The following is an 8510-nucleotide window of genomic DNA, read 5'->3' on the forward strand; positions in this document are numbered from 1 at the left end:
CGACCTCCATGATGCTATATGGTTTTTCGGGAGAAAGATCAACGGCTATAGGGACTATCGAGCTGGTGATCACCCAAGGGGAAAGATATCGGACAGTCTCCAAACTCCTCGAGTTCGTGGTCATCGACTGCTCCGCTGCGTACAACGCAATTTTGGGACGGCCCACGCTCATAGCCTTTGAGGCCGCCATGTCCATTCGCCTCGCGATGAAGTTTCCTACCTCCATGGGAATATTCACTATCCGTGGCAATCAGCTCGTTGCCAGGGAATGCTACAACATTTCCATGAAGGGAAAATCGAAACCCGGGCAGCTGGCAATGGCCATCCAAAGTGGTGAAGAGGAATCTCGGGACCCCTTGTCTGGTCTTGAGATTGAAAAACCTCAAAGCGTCGAAGGGGAAAATATCGTCTTAAGTAAGGATATTGACCCCCGAATAGGCGAGGACAGATCCGAGCTCCAAGCTATTGAGGAGCTCGAGGAAGTAAACATTGATCTGCATAACCCATCACGGATGGTCAAGCTCGGAAAAAACCTCTGCAGCAAGAGGAAGGCGGAGCTGATCAGATTTCAGCGGGATAACCTGGATGTGTTTGCATGGTCACACGAGGACATGGTGGGAATCAGCCCGAGTGTCATCATGCACACACTTCATCTGGATAAAAGCGTTCCTGCAAAGTCCCAGAAGCAGAGACGCCTAGGAACAACCCGGGCTGAAGCCTTAGAGGAAGAAGTAGCCCGGCTCAAAAAATGCAGCTTTATCCGTGAATCCAAGTTTCCGATTTGGGTCGCCAACCCCGTGCTGGTCCCGAAACCTAACGGGAAATGGCGGACCTGCATCGACTTCTCCTACCTGAATAAAGCATGCCCCAAGGATTGTTTTCCATTGCCAAGGATTGACCAGTTGGTGGATGCCACGGTGGGGCACGAGCTCATGTCCTTTATTGACGCGTACTTAGGCTACAATCAGATCGCCATGAATCCGGCAGACCAGGAGCACACCAGTTTCATGACCCGGACTAACGTTTATTGTTACAAGGTCATGCCCTTCGGGCTGAAGAACGCTGGAGCTACGTATCAAAGGTTAGTGAATAGAATGTTCGCAGACCATATCAGAAAAAACATGGAAGTGTACGTTGACGACATGCTAGTCAAGTCAAAGACTGCGGATGACCATGTTTCCGACCTAGAAGAATGCTTCAAGATACTACGAGAGTATGGCATGAGGCTTAATCCACAGAAGTGCACTTTTGGAGTCGCATCGGGAAAATTCTTAGGTTTCATCATCAATACCCGGGGAATCGAGGCGAACCCCGACAAGATCAGATCATTGCTTGAGCTTCCCTCACCCAGGTCGCGCAAAGATGTCCAAGGCCTGACAGGAAGAGTGCAGCCCTCAATTGGTTTATTTCCAAGTCCACCGATAAGTGTTTGCCATTCTACAACCTGCTCCGAGGAAATAAGAAGTTCGAGTGGACAGAAGAGTGTGAAAGCGCTTTCCTCGACCTGAAGGCACATCTGGCCGAGCCACCCATACTATCCAAACCAAAAGCAGGAGAGCCTCTTTTTCTCTACCTGGTTGTCACGGAGGATGCAGCCAGTGCCGTATTGGTCCGGGAAGAAGACTGGATTCAGAAGCCAGTCTACTACATCAGCAAGAGACTTCTCGGAGCTGAATCCCGGTACCCGTTGATGGAGAAATTGGCGTTCTGCCTTATCACGGCCTCGCGAAAGCTCAGGCTGTACTTCTAGTCCCACTTAATACACGTCATGACCGATAAGCCTTTAAGACAGGTTTTGCAAAAACCTGAAGCATTGGGACGCTTGTTAAAGTGGGCAATCGAGATCAGCCTGTTAGAGATTCTGTACACTCCGCGAACTGCTATAAAGAGTCAGGCCCTGGCCGATTTTGTAGCCGAGTGCACAGGATTCCGGGAGGATCCTGCAGAAGACTCACTTCAGGTCACCTCGGCCCAGGCATCATGGAGGATATTCGTGGATGGTTCATCCAACGAGAATGGCTCCGGAGCTGGAATCATTTTGATATCCCCTGAAGGACATAGATTCCACTCGGCGCTGAGGTTCGGATTCAAGGCCTCCAACAACGAGGCCGAGTACGAAGTTTTGTTGGCCGGGCTAAGGATAGCCCAGGAACTTAAGGCGAGCTCCGTCCAGTGCTTCAGTGACTCCTAGCTCATGGTAAACCAGGTTCTGGGCGAGTATCAAGCACGAGGACCCAAGATGGCCGCCTATCTAGCAAAGGTAAAGGTTGAGCTATCTGCGTTTGGGCGAGGCTTGATCGAGCAGATACCTCGGGAGCAGAACGCTAACACAGACGCTCTTTCCAAGCTCGCCACCTCCGGGGAGACGGAGACCTTGGGGTTAGTGCCAGTAGAATTCTTGGAGAAACTAAGTATAGAAGAAGTCAAGATGGAGGTCGAGATGATCGACGCCAGGCCGACCTGAAAGACCCCCATCCTTGAGTATCTCACCGAGGGAAAGCTACCTGAAGGACATAATGATGCACGGTGAGTGCTGTATCAAGCTCCCAGGTATACGATAGTAGACGGGGTGTTATACCGACATGGCCACTCCCTACCTCTCCTACGATGTGTTCTTCCAGGCGAAGCACAGGCCATCCTGCAGGAGGTGCATGAGGGTTTTTGTGGAGATCACACTAGGGGGCAAAGCTTGGCCTTAAAGGTCCTGAGGCAAGGTTATTACTGGCCAACTCTGTCCAAAGACTCGATCTCATACGTGAAGAAGTGTGACAAGTGCTAGCGATTCGCCACAGTTGCCCGAGCTCCCCCAGTCGAGCTGAAGATGATCTCTTCCCCATGGCTGTTTGCAGTTTGGGGGATCGACTTGGTTGGCGCCCTCCCTGCTGGAAAAGGCGGGGTCCGTTATGCCGTGGTGGCCATCGACTACTTTACGAAGTGGGCTGAGGCAGAACCTTTGGCAACGATAACTTTCAAAAAAGTCCTTGACTTCGTGGTTAAGAACATTATCTGCCGATTCGGGTTGCCCAAGAAGATTGTTTCTGACAATGGGACTTAGTTTGACAGCGACCTGTTCACCGAGTTTTGTGAGAGGTACGGAATTGTGAAAAGTTTCTCCTTCGTGGCCTATCCTCAGGCGAACGGCCAGGTCGAGGCTGTCAACAAGACGTTAAAGGTGAGCCTCAAGAAGAGACTAGATGAAGCGAAGGGGGTCTGGCTAGAATAGCTCCCCTAGGTTCTCTGGGTGTACCTGACCTCGCATCAGACTCCTACAGGTCATACACCTTTTTCCTTGACCTTTGGGAGTGGGGCAGTCCTCCCTGTGGAGATAAAGGTGCTTTCGCATAGGGTCTAGTCATATGACCAGGATCGCAACCACAAGCTTCTTTGCACTTCTTTAGACTTGATTGATGAAAGACGAGAAGATTCGCAGCTCCAGATCGCACATTATCAGCAGAAAATCACTCGTTATTTCAACCCAAAAGTCAAAAATCACGCCTTTAACGTTGGCGACCTGGTCCTCATGAGAGTTTTCTTGGCCAGTAAGGATCCCAAAGATGGAGTCTTGGGACCGAACTGGGAAGGACCATATCAAGTCATCGAGGTCATTAGAGAAGGAACTTATAAATTAGCTCGGCTAGATGGAGGGGCAGTCCCACGAACTTGGAACGCCATCCATTTGAAGAGATATTATCAATGATTCGCTTGTAAGGCCTGAAAGGCCATTTTTTATGTATTAATCAATGAGAATTAACTTTTTGTTTATGTTTGTACACGTTTTCAAGTGTAATCTAAAGTAACCACGAAAGACGCTTTCCCAGTTACTTGGGGGGCATATGGTACCTGGATATAACCAGGTCACCTTAATGACTTAGAAGTTGATTCATATCGATTGATCGTTGTTTTTCTTAAAAAACGCGAGATTTTGATAAGGATTAACGCGAACTAAGTCTTATCCTGGATATAACCAGGTCAAAAAACTTAGAAGTTGATTTAAATATATTGATCGTTGTTCTTCCTAAAGAGCACGGGATATTGATAAAAATTAACACGAACTAAGTTTTCAAATTAAGTTCCTAGATATGACCAGGTCAAAAAACTTAGAAGTTGATTTAAATCTATTGATCGTTGTTCTTCCTAAAGAGCACGGGATATTGATAAAAATTAACACGAAGTAAGTTTTCAAATTAAGTTCCTGGATATGACCAGGTCAAAAAAATTAGAAGTTGATTTAAATATATTGATCATTGTTCTTCCTAAAGAGCACGAGATATTGATAAAAATTAGCACGAACTAAGTATTCAAATTAAGTTCCTGGATATGACCAGGTCAAAAAACTTAGAAGTTGATTTAAATCTATTGATCGTTGTTCTTCCTAAAGAGCACGGGATATTGATGAAAGTTAACGCGAACTAAGTTTTTGAAAAAATTGTAACTGAATTGCATAGAGGCAAAAGGGAGTTACTCAATTCAAAGGTAAAAATTAATTGTCTCGAGGTGGGAACACCTCATGCAAAAGTTACAAAAAAAAAAAAAAGAAAGAAAGAGTGGGGGCAGAATGGAAAGGCCTTAGGTTCCAACAGTTGGCCCCTTGGAGGTCACCGTCTCGCCCTGCTCAGCTGCGCCGGAGACTATCCCGACCTCGGAAGGTGCTTTTTTCTCGAGGCAAGCTTTGAACTTCTCCAGGAAGGGCTCCCAGACGTCCGCTGCCAAGAAGGAGAAGTCGGCATCCTGATTATAGGCCCAACAATGGTAGAACATGTCCTCCATGGCGGTGCCTGAAGTTGCATGCTCGGCCTCCAAGGCGTCCTTGGCAGTGTCTAGGTCGGCCCGCGAGGCGGCGAGGGCGGCTTTGGTGGTCTCGAGCTCTTGTAGCATGGGACGGGCCTTTTTCAGTTCGGCCTGCGCGACCGCCAGGGCGTCCTTAGCCGCCTGCAAGAAGGTCTGATGGTTGGCCACAACCGCCTGGTGCTCGCTCCTCATCTCCTCAAGCTGAGCCTTGGTCCTGGCTATGCTCTGGTGAAGGGCAACGACACTCTACGAAAACGGAATGGCACATGCCTTAGAAAAAAAAAAAAAAAAAGAGAAGGGAGAAAGGGAAAAACAGGGCAAGGCATGATAATCAAAAACCATAAAAGGTTGGGGTTAGCGTACCGTTAGGGCCATGTGTTGACCCAAACTCTTAAGTCTCCTTGTTTTGATGATTAACAAATATTTGATTATTATTTGTTACTAATGATTTGTTGATTTTGTAGCAAAAACCAAAGTGAATTAGCACTTCAAAGTCAAACTTATGACCAAGGGCAAAATGGTCATTTTACCAAATTTTCCGGAAACGACCCGAAATGGACTTCAAGACTCAAGAAACTCAAGATAAAGGTTTAATTTCATTTCTTAGTCTTGTAAAATGATGCAAGTATACTTTAAGTCATAAGTATAAAATTTGGCTCACTCACGTACTAAAAAATGGTGATTTTTTAAAATGAGAAATAAATATCCTAAATTCACTTTTAAGAAAATATATCCCGATACGGTCGTAACGCAATTAGAATTTTTGAAATCGGATAAACGAGCTAAAAGTTATAAAGAATTGAAAAATGGGAAAATAGGCTTAAAACGGATTTTGCTCTCTGTTTGCCATCCGGAATTCCGGATGGGCAACCGGAATTCCGGTTGCTTCCAAACCGGAATTCCGGTTTCCCATCCCGACTTCCGTTTCGCGGCAGACAGCTTCGAAAATTAACTCCTAACGGCTATAAACGGCTAGTTTTTTCCCAAACTCTATATAAACTCGTTTTTCACTCAAAGTTGGTGGTTGGCTGAGCATTTATTACATATACCAAACCAAATCCATTGATTTCAAAGAGCTCTCAAAGTTTAACTCATCCAAACACATATTCACACACTTGAGCCAAAATTTGTATTTATTTCTTCTAAGTGTGCTTGCTAATCACTCTAGGTTTCTCATTGTATTATCATACTTCTAGAGTGATTTTTGCTTGTAATATCAAACACATTCCCATATTGAGATTGAGGTGAGGTTGGCACCGGTTTTGTAAACAACCCGGTTAGAGTGAGATTGGCACTTCAACAATCCAAAAAAGAGGTTGATAGTCCTTGGTGGTGGAAAACTATTGTAAGAGGTTTGGAAATACCTTGGTGAAAAATTCCCGGTTGTAAGGGTTAGTCAAGCCCGCTAACTTGGCTCGATAGTTGAACTTAAAGCTAGGTCTATAGCTTTGAAGACCAAGGACGTAGGTGGCTTAGTTCTACCGAACCTTGTAAAATTTGAGAGTTTGCGATTTCTTAACCTTAAGCTCTTTACATTACAAATTTGATTATTTGCTATATATATTTGATTGTCATATTATTTGCTTTTACTTGATTAATTTGATTTATTGCATAATTTGGCATAGTAAGTTTTAAATTTCTGAAATTAGTTTAAATTTCCAATTCACCCCCCTCTTGGAAACTTATCTTGGGTTAACAATTGGTATCAGAGCTAATTCTCATTTATTTGATTAGATTTCACTATCTAGAGCATGGCGTTTCCAAGTAATTCACAAAATAATATGTTAGAAGGTTTAAGCACAACTAGAGCACCATTCTTCAATGGAGTAGACTTTCCCTATTGGAAGATTAGGATGGAAACTTATCTTCAATCTATTGATTATGATTTGTGGCATATAGTGTCTAATGGTCCTTACATTCCTAAACATGCCATTAATGGTGTAGAAGTTATTAAGACATATGAGGCATATGACGAAGAAGATAAGAAAATGCTTTCTAAGAATGCTAAAGCTAAATATGCACTTATATGTGGTTTAGATAGAGATGTGTTCAAAAATATTGAACAAGCCTCTACCGCTCATGATATGTGGAAAATGCTTGAAGTCACTCATCAAGGAACAAATGCTATGAAGGAAACTAAAATTCAAATTTATTCTACTCAATATGAGAAATTTAAGATGAAAGCGGATGAAACTATTGCTAACATGTATACTCGTTTCACTACTATCACTAATGGTTTGAATTCTCTTGGCAAGGTACTTTCAGAAAAGGAGATGGTGACCAAGATTTTGAGAAGTCTCACCAAAGCCTATCAAGGCAAAGTGATTGCCATTCAAGAAGCCAAGGATCTCTCAACACTTACCTTGGAAGAACTAATTGGTTCACTCATGAACCATGAAATTTTCATGAGCGCACAAGATGAAGAGGAAGTTGAGAAGAAAAAGAAGACTATTGCATTCAAGTCTTCCTCCTCCCGTGCCATTAGTGAAGATGATGAGGATAGCCTATGTAGTGACATGGAGGACTTGGCACTCTTCTCAAAGAAATACAAAAAGTTCATGAAATTCAAGAAGAACTTTGGGAAGAAGCCACAAAGAGGAAGTGATTCAAAAGAAAAAGAAAGAAAGAGCAAAGATGATCCACCAATTTGCTTCGAATGCAAGAAGCCCGGTCACATGAAAATGGATTGCCCAATGAGGAAGAAGAATAAATACAAAGGAAGGGCAATGTTGGCGGATTGGCTCAATAGTGATGAGGAGGACTTCGACAATGAGGAGAAGAATGAAGTAGCAAACATGTGCATGATGGCACTTGATGATGGGGTAAGCATTTCTAACCAAAGTGATTGTGATAGTGAAAATGATGATGATAACTTAGAAATGTCATATGATGAGTTGTCAAATTCATTTAAGGAACTATTTGATGATTTTGGAAAATTGCTTGCTAAAAACCAAACCCTTAGAGAAAAGACCAACATGCTATTAAAGGAAATTGAGATTTTGAAATTAAATGAAAAGAAACTTTTGGCTAAATCTCAATGTGCTACTTGTTCCTCATATAAGAAAGAAATTGTTGAGTTGCATGCTAATGTAAAAAGCCTTAAGAATGACATATATACTTTTACAAAAGGTAAAGAAGGCTATGAACTTATGCTAGGGAGTCAATCTTGTGGCTTTGGAAAAAGCGGTATTGGATATGATCCTAGTAGGAAACAAAATTTTTTGAGAAACTTCTTTGTAAAACCAACTAGCCTACCACACTTTACATGCACGTATTGTAACCAAGATGGTCATACTATTACATATTGTCATGTAAAGAGATATGCATATCTAGGCAAGACCAAATGGGTACCAAAGGGTTCCAAAACTAACAAGAAAGGACCCAAAGTTGTTTGGGTACCAAAGGCCAACAAAGTATTTTATTTTTGTAGGAATCAACAAGGAAGAGCAAAAGCTTGTGGTTCTTGGATAGTGGTTGTTCCAAGCATATGACCGGTGACCCATCAAGATTTTCGAGTTTTAAGAGCAAGGAAAGTGGCTTTGTCACTTTTGGAGACAATTCAAAAGGAAAAATCTTGGGCATTGGTGATATCGGTAACATATACTCTCCATGTATTAAAAATGTGCTTCTTGTTGATAACCTTAAACATAATTTACTTATTATTAGTCAACTATGTGATAAAGATTTTCGTGTTGTTTTTGAATCCTCAAAATGCTCCATTG

This window comes from Humulus lupulus, chromosome 5 (genome assembly GCF_963169125.1).
Source record: "Humulus lupulus chromosome 5, drHumLupu1.1, whole genome shotgun sequence".
Classification (NCBI taxonomy): Eukaryota; Viridiplantae; Streptophyta; class Magnoliopsida; order Rosales; family Cannabaceae; genus Humulus; species Humulus lupulus.